The 18,073-nt window shown below is 42.8% G+C and overlaps 1 long non-coding RNA gene across 1 annotated transcript in view; it reads left to right on the top strand.

Annotated features, from left to right (window-relative positions):
• Positions 1-18,073, top strand: part of LOC122481584 — a 72,187-nt gene that overhangs the window by 36,244 nt on the left and 17,870 nt on the right. The window contains exon 2 of the long non-coding RNA XR_006296893.1: positions 8,789-8,914. This is a non-coding gene — a long non-coding RNA (uncharacterized LOC122481584). The remainder of the gene's footprint in view (positions 1-8,788; positions 8,915-18,073) is intronic.

Here is an 18,073-nt window from a genome sequence, read left to right as displayed (position 1 = left end):
TCCAAAGGCAAGGGAAACAAAAGCAAAAATAAACAAGTGGGACTACGTCAAACTTAAAAGCTTCTGCATGGCAAAGGACACCATCATCAAAAAAAAAAAAAAAAGAACAACCTGCTGAATGGGGGAACATACTTGCAAAGCATATATCCAATAAGGGGTTAATATCCAAAATATATAAAGAATTCATACAACTCAATAATAAAAAAAAAGTCACAATTTTTAAAATGAGCAGAGAACCTGAATAGATTGGTGGGAATGTAAGTTGGCACAGCCACTATGGACAACATAGAGATTCTTCAAAAAATTCAGAATAAATCTACCAAAAAAATAAAAAAAATAAATGATTTGCCTCAAAAATAAAAAATAGAATAAATCTACCATGGGATCCAGCTATTCCACTTCTGGGTATTTATCCAAAGTATACAAAAACATAATTTGAAAAGATATAGACACCCCTCTGTTTATCGCAGCATTATGTACAATAAGCAAGATATGGAAACAACCCAAGTGTTAACCGAACATATAAAGAGGATGTGGTATGTGTGTCTGTGCATTATACATATAAAATAATTATATCATATATAGACACTCATACACATGCACGACAGAATACTACTCAGCCATAAAGAAGAATGAAACTGAAATTTTGCCCTTTGCAACAACATAGACCATTGTGCTAGATGAAATGAGTCAGAAAAGAAAAATATCGTGTGATTTCACTTGTACGCGGAATCCAAATAAATCAATAAATAAAACAAATGAACAAGCAAAACAATACAAAAACAAACTCATAGGTACAGAGAACAGATTGGTAGCTCCCAGATGGAAAGAGGGTCAGGAGGTGGGCAAAATGGGTGAAAGGGGTCAATTGTATGGTGATGGATGGTAACTAGACTTTCAGTGGTGATCATTTTGTAGTGTATACAGGTGTCTAATTACACTGTTGTACACCTGTACATATATATACAGTGAATGCCATTAAAAATGCTATATACAAATTTTACCCCAATAAAAATATTAGGTATGTATTACTATTATAATTTTTTAAAGCTAATCAAGTTTCTATTTAAAAGAAACAATTAAGATCTTCTACTATTGCTCTGGGGGATCTAAAAACAGTGATGAAGGAGAACTAGCTTCTTGAGTTTGAGCCTCAGGAACTCAACTTGGGAAGAGAAGGGCTCAGTAGTTCTGGCTAGGTATAAATCCTCAGAGTGAGAAACCTGGCCAGGCTCAGATACCATCCATAGGTTGTAGAGGTGACCGTGCTGGTCCCATGTGGACAAAATGGTTCTCTTTGTGGCTCTGCTCCTTAGCCTCTGATGGTCCCAGAGTTCAGAATTAGTTGCAGTGGTGAATCATCTGGGATCTGTTGGAACCAGGAATAAATATTGCCTTAATTAATGCTCACATGAACACAAGACCGGCTTTGCCATACAACCCTGGACCTGGGGCATTCTGCAGGCTTCTTCCTCTCTTCATGGAACCTAAGTTTGTTGAGTGCTTGCCCCAGGACCCTGATAAGCTACTGGGGTGGTGAAATATCTGAGAGGAAGTCCTAACTCCACAAGCAGATAAAGTAACTCTTAAATATCTATGAATGCACCCTTCTAATGCTACAAAAAGAAGGAGGAACAAGGTTCTGTGAGCATGTGAGAAAACAGAAAGTGCTTTATTCTTCCTGAGAAGGGTGAAAGAGAACCTCAGGAAGAGGGAGACTTTGAGCGAGGTCTTGAAATCCGGGAGGATGTTGCGATGCAGAGGAATCAGAGACAAGCACCTTCAGGAGAAGGAACAGCATAAACGAAGACACAGAGACCTCACCCCTCTCAGAGAACATCCCGTAGTACATGTGGCTAAAATGAGAGTGACAGGGTGTGGAAGGAGACAAGATAAGACAGTAGAAGGAGGCTGGGGACAAAATACAAAAGGCCTTACAAATGCTCTAGACTTCACCCTTTGGACATTAGGGCACCATGGAAGTCTTTTAGAGCAGATAAGATGTAATCAAATGTGCATTTTTAAATAGTCACTCTGGCATCATTGTGGGGGGTGAATTTGGGGGTTGATGTAGAACTTGGAAGAAAGAAAAACTCTTGCAGAATTTGGCAGGTGGGAAATGAGGAGGCCTAAGCCAAACAGTGAAGTAGTGGGTATCAAAGTAATATTTCTGATGGACAAGTAACAGACTTGGGAGATTCATTGGAAGGGGAGCTTGAAGGAAAGGGAGACAGAGAAGGATTCCCAAATTTCTAGCTTTTGTCTAAGCTAGAGGAATGTTCTTTCCATGAAGCATGGAAGGGGCTATTGAGGGAGCAAAAGATGGGGTGAGGGAAAGGGGGCTGAATCATTTGCTTTTGGTCATGTTGAGCTGGCAGCTTAGAATGTATAGTAGAGAGTTGGGAATGCAGATCCAGACCTCAGATATTTACGATGCTTGTTTTTGCATGACCAAACGGAGACTAGGAAATGTTAGATAGTATGTCCAAGGATTCCTAGTAAGTGGTGACTTTGTGTCATCTTGTGTCCCTGGGTTTTATCACGGTATCTGAAGTGAATAAATGTCACTTCAGTAGCCCAAAACCAGAGAAGAGAAAGGGTAGAATCTGGAAAACACCAGATTCCAAGGGCAGGCAGACTGAGAATGAGCCAATAAGGGCTGAGAGAGAACAGCGGGATTGGTATTGTAAAAGCCAAGGAAGAAGAATTTCAAGAAAGATGAAATGTCACATGGCTTGAAGCTTGGGGAAGAGGAGAATTTGGCCATCTGGGGTCATTTTCACCTTTGATAGAGATGAATGTGAGAGCTAGTTTGGAAATGATTGAAGAGAGAATAAGAAGTAAAGCAATGGAAGAGAAACATCCAGACTACACTTCCAGAGAATTCAGGCTTACAGAAAGGAGTGAAAAAGTGGGGAGCTTGAGGGAGGGTTTTCGGGGTTGGCTGGATGGTTGGTCCTAAAGGATGAAGTAGACTAGAGTGCATTTATGGGCAGAGAAAAAGGCTCTAGTGGACAGAAAGAGGCCAGAGATAGAAATCAGTGGCTTAGTTAAGGGTGAGCTAAGGAGAAGAGGCAGTGGAGTGACTTTGTGACATAACACATCTAATCCTCTGAAACAGAAGGGAAGTAAAAAGTATTAACAAGGAAGCACTCCTTGAAAACTAGCCTCTAGGGGGCCCCTGGGTGGCTGTGTCGGTTAAGCAACTGACTCGATTTCAGCTCCCTTTCGGGAGATGAGGCCCCGAGTCCCGCTCTGCACTGCTTGGGATCCCTGCTTGGGATCTCTCTTTCCCTCTCTTTCTCTATCCCTTTCCTGCTCTTTCTCTTGCTCAAAATAAATAAATAAACTTAAAAAAAAAAATCAGCCTCCAGGTTTAGGATTACTTCTTGATTTCGTGTCATGAATTTCTCCAAAAGTGGCTAATTAGAAAAATCATAGCACTCGCTCTAATTGACATTGAAAAGCCCAAAGCCTGGGTTTTCAATTGTATTTGGCATTGGCCAAACAGAGGTTTAACTTGAGGCTCTTATTTTCGGGTTTTTATTTTGGTCTATTTCAACCTTGATTTAACAACTGGAAATATCAGACGAAAAGGGACATAAAAAAGAGAAGGCATTTCATTTCACCATGGACTCAGCCTTCCAGGAAATACCACCATTCCACAGCGGCAATAAGTGATACTATAGCCCCTACCCAAAACTCTTCACCTCCTGGTTATGCGGGACCAATTAGGGGGCCATTGACATTCCCCACAACAATGGAGCTCACACCATACAACTGACAGCACAGACACTAAAAAATAAATTGCGATCTATTCCTCATTCACACTACAGCCCTCTTCCTGAATGCAATTCCTTCTTCAAAAGCAAGAACTCTGGTCTTTGGTCTCTCACGGCTTCCGTTTTATGATAGGGTCCAATCGATGAGGATTTACTTCAGCCATAATTTTCAGTGGCAAAGCTTAGGATTTTAACTGTCTTTAAATGTATTTCTCTAATTTTATAATAATTGTCCTACTTCTTTCTTCTCCATGTACTATCCTTATCCTGAAAACATACCAGATCTGAGGTTCTGTGTAACTGAAGCTTGGGTTTGGATATTATGTAGATGAGCGAGAAATGAAAAGGATTTATTTTTCCGAAACCACCTATCCTCCTGATACGATGAGGGTCTGAGGAAAGTTTTACGTAACCCTCCCACTCCCCACAAACGTACCTTACAAAGTTTTGCAAGGGGCAAGTGACGAATGGCACAAACACATGTACCTTTGGCTGAAAGAGCTAAGTCCGATTCGTAAGCAAAACATGTACTTTAGTCTCAGATGTTCTCAACGGATATGTTCAAGGGCTTAATGGTCATAGCACACTAAGCCATGCCACGTCCTGCATGACTCTGTGAGTCATCAACCTTACCGCATCCAGCTCTGTACTCTGTTCATGTCCTGCAACCACGTCTTCCTGGATTCATTGTCATTTCTTGTTACACTTCGAGTCCGAATGCTTTATCTTCCCCCTTCTTTTTCTGGAATAAACCAGAGCATTTTAGATGTTAAATGTTGCCTCCATGAAACAGAAGAAATCGCCAAAGTGGGTCTCTCTCTAATCTTTCTAGGTAGTCCAGTATGACTGGAAGGTTGTTGGCTAACAGTGCAGGAGATGTCGCCCTCTAATGGAGAAAGTGTTTTCAGGCGCTCACCGGTTCAGTGCCACCCGTAAAAGGTCATTTGGCTTTTTGCTCTGCTTCCATTTTGCCAATCGTCCTCCCAAAAAAATTCACTTCAAACTCAACTCTCTTTATCTTTCCTTACAAACCAGTTCTTCATTTTACTTCTAACACATTTTTCTTTATAAAATTAATATATGCTAATTACTTTAATATTCAGAAAACACAAACAGATCAAAGACAATAAAAATCCCAAGAGTCAGAAATAATCATTATTAACATTTTGAACTTTATAATCCTTCCAGTCTTTTTCTCTGCACCCTCAGAAACAAATACACAGATACATGTATCTATATGTAATGTTAGAGCGTTTCCTAAAATGGATTTATATACTTCTTCTTTCCATGTGACAATAGATCGTAAGTGTCTTTTGTACCAGTTAATATTTGTTTCTTTGATAAAAAAAATGATAGTTTCTAAATATAAATGCTAACTGCAACCAACAAAATAATCCAAAGACTCATAAAGGTACACACACACACACACACACACACACGCCCCTTATGCTGTCCATCTGAGGTAGCCAAAGTTAATATCCTGTTTTGTAACCACGTAGATCTTCCTCTACCTCACAGAAACTTTCACACACATATACAGAGATTCTAGCTTTTCTTTACAAAATGGGCTCTTGCCCTATATATTATTATGAAAAAAAACTTTGCATGCAATACATCACAGATATTCCTCCAGGTCAATAAATCAAGGCCTAATTCCTTATATTAGAACCACATTAGTAGAACACAGCATGGATATACCACAATTGCCATCCCTCGTCCTATTGACAGACATTCAATTATTCCCAGATTTTTGCCTTACCTACGTGCTTTACTGCCTATAAGATAGATTCTCATACATAAAACTGCTGGTCAAGGGTTGCACACTTCTAATTTGGAACATTTTAGAAGTTTCCGTCAAATTCCTTTGCAAAGAGTTTGTAAAAATCCCAACTCTTCCGGCCATGTAGGAATGTGCCTGTCCCTGCAGCCTTACCAGCACTAAATGCTATGTTCCTCTTTCACCTTTCCACTCTGAGGGTTGAGAAATTGTACCTTGTTTTTACTTTCACTTGCATTTCCTCAAATACTAGTTCACTTTTGTGTTTTTTATGTGTGAATATTCCTCTAAAATACATGTTTAAAGTCTTGGGATTTTAACATATTAGCATACCGTTGATTATTTAATCAATCTCCTCCTATCACATACAAGACTTTTATCCAACGTCTTCAAGTTATTAGCGATACTGCAATTAAGATCCAGCTCTATTTTTGTGTGTGTCTACCCATTTGCTCAGACTAAATTCCTGGAACTGGAATTGTTGTGTTCATGAGCACTGGTAAGCAGAGCAATTAAGAGTGCGGGTCCTGGGGGCTCAGTTCAGTGTCTGACTCCCGATTTCAGCTCAGTCATGATCCCAGCGTCGTGGGATAGAGCCCTGCGTTGGGCTCTGTGCTGGGTGTGGAGCCTGCTTAAGATTCTCTCTCCCCCACTCCTGCCCTTCCACCCCTCTCTAAAATAGGAGAGGAGAGGAGAGGAGAGGAGAGGAGAGGAGAGGAGGGGAGGGGAGGGGAGGGGAGGGGAGGGGAGGGGAGGGGAGGGGAGGGGAGGGAAGGGAAGGGAAGGGAAGAGAAGAGAAGAGAAGAGAAGAGAAGAGAAGAGAAGAGAAGAGAAGAGAAGGAGAGAAGAGAAGAGGAGAGGAGAGGAGAAAATAAATAAAATAAAATAGTGTGGGTTCTGGAGTCAGACTGTTTGGACTGAATTCTAGATGTATCACTCTCTAGTAGTGTGACTTGAGGCAAGTTGTTGAGCCTTTCTTGTTTCAGTTTCCTTATCTGCAAAGTGGAGATAATAATATAAAACTCAGGATTGTTGAGAAATGAAACTTGTGAGTATAGACAAAGCTCTTGGAACAGTCTCTGGGATACAGTAGGTGCTAAATAAGCACCTGCTAGTGTTACAAACACCTTTAAGGCTTTCAACGGATGTTAAAAGTGAGTTTTGACCCAGGCACTTGGAACCCAGACTCCAGAACCAGGTTCTCACCCACTCTGCTTACTGGCACTCAGGAACACAACACTTCCAGGTCTGGCATTGAGTCCGAGGAGATAGAGAGACATCCACGAACTAAGGTACATGGACCTTAATGGCAACAGGTGTTCCACCTTAAAGTTAGGTGCCTGAACAAAATATTCAAAGGGCAAAAATGAGGGCCTTCTTCCTCCCTTGGATCATTTAGGCAGAAAGGGCTGCAAGTTTGGAAGGGGAAGTAGGTGTGACCAGCATGTCTCCGGCTGAGCTGTGCCCTCTTCAATGGGGGGAGGAGGGGTGCATGGTGATCCTCATCTCAAGCCTCCTACCCTCTTCCCCCACCATGGTCCGTCCTCTGACAGGCCAGAAGATGCAGTTAGCAAGTAGACAGACAGGAAGAGAAGAATGAGAGAAGGTGACTGAAACCACTGTCTGCAAGATGGGTGGCCCATCAACCACAGACGTCAGTTGGGGGAAGGCGAGGAAAAGCGTCACCTCGGAATGAAGGGTGAAATGTGATTTGTATCTTGGACGGTATACTCTTCGTCTCTGAGGCAAGCGGGTGTTTGGGACTTTGACCACAGGCCAATCTGTTCCACATGAGTAATCAGAAAAGTCAGGGCGCCAGCCAAGTTTTCAGCCAGGGACAGGGGCAGATTCCACCGCTGAATAAATTTTCAAGGGGTGATAGGAGATACAAACAAAAAACTCATCACGCCTGTTCAACGTAAAGATCCCACATAATAAAACACTGACTTCCAGAAAACTTGTCTCCATTTACTCTCCAATGAGCCGCGTAAGGAGTCTGTTCTCTCCTCGCCCCAAACCCTCATGATCTACAATTTGGTTTCCCAAACAGACTTTAATTGCGTGAAGAGAATAAACGGAGAGGCTGACACAGATACGTTGTTTGGCAAGTATATTTCTAACGGGCCAGCCGGTCTCTTAGGAGATTAGTTAATGCAAACAGGGCCTGTAGAATGAAGTCACTTTGGGAGTTGACGAGTCTGGTTCCCACACGCCCACCTGAGGACCAGCCCTGGGTCTCCCGCAGCCCGGAGGCTCCAGAGGGGGTCCGAGGCCCTCCGGGAAGCCAGCTGGCTTCCAGCTCTGTGTCTCTTTAGCACCATTTAAGCGCAACAAGCAGAACAGCCGGCTTTGAGGAGGGAGCGCATGAAATGGCCTCCGGGGACCAAGAAGCTACACGTTCACAGACTAAGAGATCCGGTGTCTAATTGCCAAGCGGCGAGTCGTCGAGCATCTCGTTGAGAGGGAGCATTTGAAGGAGGAGCCGAAATAACCCCGACTCCATTCGGCACAGAATGAGAGCTGAGCCCCACGATGAGCAAAAATAGCAGGTCTGCGGGGCCGTGGAAAGGTGCTGGCAGTGGGGCGTGTGCGCATTGCCGTGACAGGCAAACACAACACCAGGAAAACACTTAATCTTCCTGCTTATCCCCAGAAGGACTAATAACCAGGGTGAGAGGGAGCGCCACATCCTTCTTCATTTAGAAACGAGCTGCCCCTAATGCCGTGCTCTCCCAGTTTATAGACCAAATACCTGCTCGCACTAAAACTGCCACATATTATAAACCTCACCGAGGAAGTGAATCCATCACGTTCCCGCTCCCTTAAGGATAGTTTTTCCCTGGAGTACATAACCCATTACTGCATATCTTGTAGAAATCAAATGCAGACTCCATACTCCACCACAGAACAAATAGGTTTTGTAGGGGGAAAAAAAATGCACAAATCATGACATTTTGTTTTTCTTTTAGCTTCAAGGCTTTTATTTCGTTACGGTTACTGTTCTGTTCTTTGTCTTTGTCTTTAAGTAGCCATTCCTCCGGCATCCCTCCCCTGGATTCGAGCCAGAGCTGAGGAAAAAAAACGTCACGGTCACCTTGGTCTCTGGGCGCAGACTCAAGGGTGGCATCCAGGCCAGTCTGGACCACAGCGAGAAGTGGGTTGAGGGGTGCGAAGATGTCTTTCAGTTAACTTGGACCCTTTTCTGACTCTCTCCCCCTCATTCATACAGGTTCCTGACTTCATTCAACCGAGGAGGGCGACCATTTCTGCGATGCCACTGACACGAGGCTCCACAGGTTCAGGGGTTTGTCGTTCACCCCCGTGTCCCCGTGCCCAACACAGGGCTTGGCACACGGTAAGCCATGAATGAGGATTTGGCGAAAGAATCTCTATGTGAATGAAAGAGTGAGTTGAGTACATTTAAAGACAACTATAGGGCCACCTGGGTGCCTCAGCCTGTTAAGTGTCTGACTTTTGACTTCGGTTCAGGTCATGATCTTGTGGTTCGAGAGTTCGAGCCCACGTCAGGTTCTGCACTGACAGAGCCTGCTTGGGATCCTCTCCCTCTCCTTCCCTCTCGGCCCCTCCCCTGCTTGTGCTCTCTCCCTCGCTCTCCCAAAATAAATAAATAAGCTCAAAAAAATTCAAAGACAACTCTAAAAGGAATCCAGAGGTTGATTCTAATGCTAGACGTTGAGGACATTAATGCTTGTGGCATACCTTCTGTGCATCAATGATAGGCAGGGCACTTGAAGGCTCATTTAATCCCCACACACCTCATACTCAGCAGTTGTTGCATTTTTCTGGGCTTGCCTCTTCCAGCCCAAGCTGCAGCTGGAAACTGAGTTGTTTCCATAACTTTAGAAACACAAAGCAGTGATGACTTTAAGGAATAAAGATCTCAGTGGTTTCTTGAGTCAGCCTCCTTCTTGTGCTATGTCTCATCGATATGCCCAGCCAGATCGATGGATCAATCCATCTTTTTTCTTAAATTGCATAGGGAAGGTGGGAGGAGTCAAAAGTCACGTTTTAAAATCAGAGAGCACTTTTACACACTTAAAACCATGTTAAACGCCTGGGGCTTGGCTCACTGAATTTATCCTTGGCTTTAAGCTCGTCCAGAGTGGTTAGAGATGGTTAGAGCCGGGAAAGCAACGCGACCCAACTAGGCAAATGACAGTGCTCAGTTTAAGCTCTAAGAATGTGCAGGTACGCCGAGCTTCTGCAGCGCTTTAGGGACACCCCAAAATGTCACAATAACTAATAGAATCTTAAAAGGGGGCTTAAGCCAAGGAGATCCTGTTGTGTTTTGATGTATCCCCAACACCACACAACCTTAGTTATCTCTCTTAAACCTAAAGTTTGGAGAGAAGGGATTATTTTAGTTCTCTGAGTGGTTAAATTGTAGATAAACAAGAGCATATGGGGGCGCCTGGGTGGCTCAGTCGGTTGAGCAACAGACTTCGGCTCAGGTCATGATCTCACGGTCTGTGAGTTCGAGCCCCACATCAGGCTCTGTGCTGACAGCTCAGAGCCTGGAGCCTGCTCCGGATTCTGTGTCTCCCTCTCTCTCTGCCCTTCCCCCACTCATACTCTGTCTCTCTCTCCCTCAAGAATGAATAAACGTTAAAAAAAATTTAAACAAGAGTACGTGGCACTTTGCTTCAAGGAACAAACAACGTCTGATGCATGCTGAAGCCTCTGTGGGCATGGTAGAGCCCTTTCTTAGGCTAAGTTTTGTCAAATGGACATCATGACATCATTTCCAATTTTCCTGCCCCTGAAAAGACGTATTTACGTTCAAGAAACATATTTTTCCCCCTAACTTTCCTTCCATTGTTGTATCCAGGATGCAACAATATTAAGCGAGGCTGACCATCATGGTCCAAACGGAGAACTTCCTGTGGCTGAGTGGTCAAGGCCTGCCTTTGTCGCTCATGAACGTCATTCAAGATAAACCATTATCTCTGTCGTGTATGATTCTAGGCTGAAGCACAGCTGAGCCTTGCTCATTTCAGCTCAAGAAAGAGAATTCAATAGGCACAAAAACTCTGTTTAAGTATTTGTTCTCAAGGAAATTGCTCAAAACTTGCCTACTATATGCAGTTTATGAGTAATAAGTTAGCCATGTTCATGATGTCAAAACTCACGGTCATGTGAATTTAAGATAATCCCCAAAGTAATTGTTTAAACACCAAGTAATATCTGGTTTTAAGTGGAGGTTTCCAGGAGAGCTTAGGGGCCCCTAAACTAGGAACTTTAATCTGTTAGTTCAGATGGAAAAGGAGCAAGAAGGAGCTTTCTTCCTTGATTCTGATATTCTCCTCCTTGGCGTTATTGCACAGACCCAGAGATTCATTGGACACTATCTCAAACGCCATTTCGGTAGCCCATGCCAGAAAAGTTCACCATCTCTATAACTTTTGTGTCCTTTTCTCTTTCTTTCTTTCTTTCTTTCTTTCTTTCTTTCTTTCTTTTAATGCTAGGTTTGATCTCCACTTGAACTTTTTGTCCCCTCGTCCTTCTGGTCTTTAAAACACAGCATCAGAGAAACAAAGCTTTGTATGGACTAATATTCCTGGGCTTTCCCCACTGAAGGTCCATCGTTGTATATTTTCACACATGAAATAGCAGAGGAGATGGCCCCACTGTGGAGAAACTCGTGGACCCCACTGAGCACAGCCCTCTGATTTCAGTCTAGGGAACCAAGGCCCAACATACAGGACCAACATGAATGAGGAGAGAGGGCCACCTTCGTTCATGTGGCTTCATGGACGCTCCCTCACTGCCGACAGCCTACCTTCCCAATTCTACTCTTTTCTCGATCCTGACTCAACATTCAAAAACTTAGAAATCTTCCTCGTGCCTCACTTTGCATTGTGCAGTTATAAAGACTTCATTTCAATTATCTCCTAGATTAGGACATTCAAAGTACTGGTGGACTGTGTAATGTGCCAAGGAAAAGTCAGGTTTCCTTTTCTAGAAGGTCCGTTGATTCTTAACTTTTCTTCATATTCTCTGCCACCCTGTCTTTACCCACCGCACACACGAGTGGCTGAACTTTTCCATATTTCCATCGGCCATATCTTTCTGCCCAAGTGGTCAAGCACATTTGTTCAGATTCATTCTCTCTGTTTCCACGAAGCTTTGATAAAGGATCCCATCTCTCTGGCTCCTCCTCCATCAACCCTGAGTGACCACATCTGTCTTTGGACACACGCCTTAGGGCTACCTTGAGGGTGAGGCATGTCAGCCTAATGCATAACTGCATGATAGTGATGCTAACAGACATTCACAGGAAGCTCGTCAGGGACCTAGAAGTATTCTTAGCCCTCTCAGAGGCTAACTCACTTAACCTCTACAATTAACCCTACCCTAAGTTGTTATTGTCATTGCACAGAGGGGACGTCTGAGGCACAGGGGACACCTGAGCTGCAGGAATTGAAAACAACGTGGTCCAGCGTTACTCGGCTGAGAAGTAACCGAGACAGGTTTTAAACACAGGCAGTCGGGTTCTGGAAGCCCCGTTCTAACCACTGTGATATACTGCCTCTCCCTATGAGGAGGACAGACGAAGAAGGCGGGCCGCTTCAGCCATCAGTCCCAAGAAAGAATTATATATCCACTCAGGTATTACAGAGATCATTATAGAGTAAAATACAGCAAATATTTTGGTCTGAGTATTTTTGGACTGTAACCATTTAAAAGCAACTTTCATTTTATTGGCAGGAGAATTACAGATTTCTATGCTATAAACAGCAATGGACTGAGGCATAAATAAAAAAAAAAACTTTAACCATTTTCTATCTTTTGTAGAGAGGAAAGGGAGTTTTCTGTAGCTCATAGGCATTTTGTTGGTGGGTTGAGAGGTCTTTCTTTATGCAGATGGGCTTTCTGGCTTTAAGTCTACTGGAAGCTTTTATTTTCTAGATCTTGCCTGACAACCAGTGTTTCACTCACTGTGGGCCCCACACAGCTTCTCATAAAATATTTTGCTTCTAAGTGAGTTGTGAAAATGGGACTCACAAAATGATGACAGAAATATTGCTTTTCAAACCTTCCATAAGGCTTCATGGTAACAAAATAGAATATATGAGGGGGGAAAAAACGTCTAGTTGGTGTTACAAAGGTGTACAGGAAATAGGACAGGGTTTCTTTTTATTTGAAGCCGCTGAAAAAAAATCATTTAAGGCCATAATATACTCATAACAACCTCTTTTGTTAAAAATAATATTGAGATTGTACCAAAATAATTTCCCTAGAAATTACATAAGACACAGATAACATTAATTTCAGTGACTTATTACTAGATAAAAATGAGGAGTACCTTCTATACACTGTTAAGAGGAAAATTAGAAGAACATTCTCCTTGTGAACTTTCAATGAAGGGCAAGTGACAAGAAGACATCCCGGATATTCAGAGCCTTGGAAACTATACTCCCTGTGTTCTATTTCTGACTTCATTATTAAGGATGTGTTTTAGCAAAACACAAAAGCAAACCCAGTTGAGGAGGAAATCTGAGCTGTAACAAACAGGGAAGCTAGCCAAGCAGTGCAGTATAAAGAAAGTCCCCAGTGCAAACATGGAGCAAACCCAGAAGGTCCACACAACACCGATAGACAGTCTGGTCTGGAGCCATGTCCTAGTGCTATGGTGAATAGGCATACTTTCTTCCAACAATCAGAATCAGAAATGGCATATAGAACCTTTTAAAAAATATTACAGATTTTGCAAAGAAACCAAACATGGTGTGATCTGGGGCACGGTGGAGGAGAAAAGCCGTGTGACCTTGATGAGTGAAGAATTCCCCTGACAAGTACATGAGGTTAGGCGTAGGGCATGGCGTGTCTTTCCCTGCTGGCCAGTTACCCTGCTCAGCTCTGCAGTAAATACTCTTTATGTGGTTATGGCACGACTGCCCTTCTTTACAGGTGTAGGGCCGAATGGAAATTACTAACCTTGACAACATAAAAGTAAGGGTATAACCAGCCCAAATTGGGAAACTTATGGGGAGGAGAGGTATAGGAACGTATGGGAAGATAATTTCTTCATTTGACCTAATGAGAGTGAAGAGATACTATCGCGAAGTAGAGATTTAAGGGTACTATTTAGTTACGAAAGCACAAGTATAAAGGAACCACCTGCTAATAAGTACTCCCACCGACACTTACCGTGACATAAAATCTGTGATTTACTTCAGGTTACTATTGTCCTGAGGGGGAAAAAAAAAAAAAAAAAAAAAAAAAAAACAAAACCATTCTATCCCCTCTTCAGATTTCTCTAATTCAAGACACCTCTGATTCCGAGAAGCTCCTCCTGATGATCCAGACACCCCAACTTTAGAAAACACTGTTGGTCTCTTCTTGTGGCAAGCACAGCTGCTGAGCACATAAAACAGAGTACACAAACAATAATCATAGTCCTTCCCGATCAAAATCCTGCTCTTGGCTGGTAAATCTCCAGCCCTGTCCCATCTGCAGGCGTACTGTGGTCCAGCTCGAAGCCATCCTTCAAAAAGCCCTTTCTGGCCAGTGCCTGATAGTCCCATTTGGAAAGGATGGTCTGACATTAATAGAAAGATCACGGATTTATGTGGTCAGAGCGGGCTCATGTCCTGCTTCCGTTGCTTATTTCTCTGAAACTTCACATTATTTAATCTGTCCAAACTTTAGATTCCCTGTGTGTAAAAGGGAGGTAGTGGCATCCACCTCACAGGTGGTATTGATGATCAACCGAAATACCATTCGAGACATTTAGTGAAGCGCTTGCCACATAGTGGGCTGCGATTTCCCTCCCTTCCCTTCATAGATCAAATCTATTGTGTTGAATATGAAGTGTTCTTAATATATCTGATCTTCATTTCTTTCTACTTAAACACCTGTGAGCATCAGTAGAACTTTTATAAAGTGTTCTTTCATGTCTAAATTTCCACAATTCTGTGCCCGGGACCCTAACTGAACATAGAGCCATCCTAGTCAAGCAGGTCCTGGGCTGGACCAGAAACTGGATTACTGCTGCCACCTGGTGGTTACAAGGGGGAAATTTGAGGCCGCGTTTCTTAGAAGCCTATGTGCTAAGGTCCAAATGGCCATGGGCCGCCTGCCCTGCCCCCACTCCTACATTTTATGTTAGAGAGAACCTGGTGGAGGCAAGACGCCTCGATTTGTTTCTGACAGCAGTATGTGGAAAGGGAGATGCATACTGCTTTGTTTTCACCTTTTGGATTAGATCAAGGTCAAGAATGACATGGGCAAAAATGTAAAGTTGAATCTGAGGGTCTGACATTCTTTCCTATTTCTCTTCCTCATAGCATCTTTGATTTCCCTTGTCTTCATCATATATATGCAATTTGTTCCTCGGATCAAAAGCTGTTCAGAAAAAACACTCTGACGAAATAATTCCCTCTAGGGTATAAGTGCTAATGAGGATTAATATTAACATGTAGTGTTTGCATTTTTTCTCTTTTTTAATAGAGGAATTATACGTACATGATACAAATTCTAAGTTCTCCTCCGAAACCGCCGAATTCCATTCCAAGGGCACCTTTTTATCCATATCCTACCAGAGATTTTCTGCCCATATACAAATATAACTTTTTATTATGTTTAAAAGGCAAATGCTATACAAGTTATTCTGCATCTAGCTCTTTTCACCTAATGTATCTTAAAGATTATGTCATGGTATTTGCACTTTTAACAGGAATTAAAACTCAACCCTCCTCGGGGCAAAAAGAACACACCTCCGAGGAAGGGGAGTGATCATCAAGCTGGGATAGAGGAGGTTTGTGGCAGTGAGTCTCGAACTTCAGTGAGGATATGAGTCACCCGGGAAACTTACAAAATAGGTGGGGTCCATTTCTGATTCAATAGGCCTGGGGTGGGGCTGGGAATGACCTGTTTAATGAGGAGTGTGGTTGATCCTAATGCAGGCTCTATAACAACACTTTGAGACTCACTATTTAAAGGTAGAAGGTCTCAGCCCTGATTGCATATTAGAATCACCCGGGGAACCTCTAAAAATCATTACAGATTCTGATTAGCTTAGTCTGGGCTGGTTCCCAGGTAAATCTTACACATGGCCCGCATTAACACAGTGACTCTCAAATGCTTACTGGAATCATTAGGAAAGCATGAAGAAACACTGATGCCTGGGTCACAATCCTGAGGTGAGGTCGTTGGTCTAGGGTGTGGCTGGCCTACTGTATGCTTTTAGAGTTCCCCAGGGGATTCAGATGTACAGCCAGGGTTGAGAAAACCCGTTTTAAGAACATGGGTACTGTAATTCCAGAGTCACGACAGGTGACGCTGACAGATCAAGGAATGTGCTTGTGTCCCGCACCACTATTTTGTATAGACATGGGAGAGCAGAAGTAAAGCTAGCATGTTACCCTTCTCTGTTTTCTTCTTTCTAATAAACAGTTTGCAATATTCACTAAATATTTGTTCAGTGGGAACACTTTCTGTCATTAGTATGGTAGAAGGACAGTGTGACAGTTAACTGTCCATTTTTTGACCTATAAGACCAATGAAAGGAGTTAAACATGAAGAGAGGGCTAAACCCCATTTCTAGCAAAACCAGATTTGGGCTGGTCATACTCCTGAAAGAGAGTTCCCCACGGTCTGGTCACAGGTATTTTCTTCATACCTCTGGGCCATGACAATTAGATTGGCCGAACCATTGCTGAAACTTCTGTGATGAGACCCCATCACGCAGTTTCCATATTAAGCTCCATCAACTGCTCTCGACAAAGACCAGCATAGAGCTGAGGATACAGCCAGTATTCTATTTCCAACTGCCAAAATAGGTTGACGGCTTTTTTAAATTAAAGTATAATTGGCAAATACCTTTATATTAGTTTCAGGTATGTAACATAATATTTGTATACACTGTGAAATGACAGGCTTACTTTTTTTAAACCACTCTTTCCAGTGACCTCTCTGGATGGCAAACAAATTACTTTTTTGTTTTTTAACTTGATTGGGCACAAGAACAAGGAGAGAACTGTTAATATTTCTCCGGCTGTGCACTCTGGCAAGACACCAGCTTAAGCTGTTTAATTTACAGCAATATGGCTGCGGGCAAGTCAGCCTAATGATGGAAACTAAAGATTTAGAGTTAAATATTAAATTTATCTTAGTCTTTATTTCTTGCTGTTTCAACCAATAAAAAAAAAACGCCTCTGGGATATTCTAGTGTGAGCGTATCTAGCTTGTGGTGCCTTATGTACAGCCAGAAAGACATTGAACTCTAAATTACACTTGGAGCAGCCACAGCATTTGTTTCTTCTTTACTTTATGTTGGTGGTATAACCTCTACCAGTTGGGAATGTGATACACTTCACAGGTTCATGTTGAAAGTAGCTTGGCCTAGGTTTTCTGTTATGGGATAATAGACCCACGTCGACGCAGAAGACCTACGTCTTTCTCTTTGGGAAATTTTCTATCAACTGGGGCACTGGATAAGCAAACCAGTGAGGATGCAGAGGAAGGTGCTATGGTGAAGGCTTTTTCTAATTTGTGGCTCCTGCTATTTAAATCCAAGTTCATGGTTGATGCATATGTGCCAGGGCTATAATCAAGGAAGGTGGATGGCCATTCCCTTTTTTCTTACCCATTTACTGAAACAGCACAAACTAAATCCTGCCCTTGATGTTCTGGTGAAACAGCTATCCGTGCATTGGATGCATTGGAAGGCAGTGTTTTCTTCTCCACTGTTACCTTGGATTAAGTCCTCTCCTGCTCTGGGTCCTGGTGATCCCTCCTTTCCTCTGGAAGTCTCCTCTTGGCTTTTGGACCTCCTCAGTTCCAGCTCCTCTTCCTCATCTGGTTGATGTCCTCTCTTTTCTTCGCCGGTTCCCGTCTCTTCTGTGACCCTTAATGTGGACACTCACAAGCTTCTGTCCTGTGCCTCTTCTGTTCTCAGTCCATCTTCTCCCAGGCCATTCCTCCATTCCCGTAGTGTCCACTCCTGTCCATGTGTCGATGACTCTTGGCCCCACATCTCAGCTCCAGCCTTTCCTGAGGCCCACATCCTGTGGGTCTAACTCAGTCCACACCCCACAGCATTGCAAACTCAACCAAACTGATTGTACCACTTCACTCCATATAACCAATTCCTTCTCTCTTTTTTAATTGAATAAATTTGACACGAGACATTGTGTAAGTTTAAATATACAGCACATTGCTTCGATGCATTTGTGTGTTTTAGTACGATTGCCGATGTCCAATTTCTTCCCGTGTCATCAGCTTCTCAATCTGGAAACTTCTCCCTGGCTCGTGACCCTCAATCCTGTAATGGCAGAAAGAGCTGTCGAGGCTTCTGCCTCCACTTCTGCTTTGTTTACGTATCATTCCTCTCTTGGGCTATTCCTATAACTTCCTACCTGGTTCTCCTGAATTCCAGGATTTCCCCCTTCTGCTTTACATTATGCTTTTTAAATCTTTTGCTAAAATAAAATGTATTGCTAAAATCAGATCAAACCAAATCAAATCCTTTGACTTACCATTGCATTCA

This window comes from Prionailurus bengalensis, chromosome C1 (assembly GCF_016509475.1).
Source record: "Prionailurus bengalensis isolate Pbe53 chromosome C1, Fcat_Pben_1.1_paternal_pri, whole genome shotgun sequence".
NCBI lineage: Eukaryota > Metazoa > Chordata > Mammalia > Carnivora > Felidae > Prionailurus > Prionailurus bengalensis.
The sequence above is the reverse complement of the archived record's forward strand: the minus strand, read 5'-3'. Positions and strand labels throughout refer to the sequence as shown.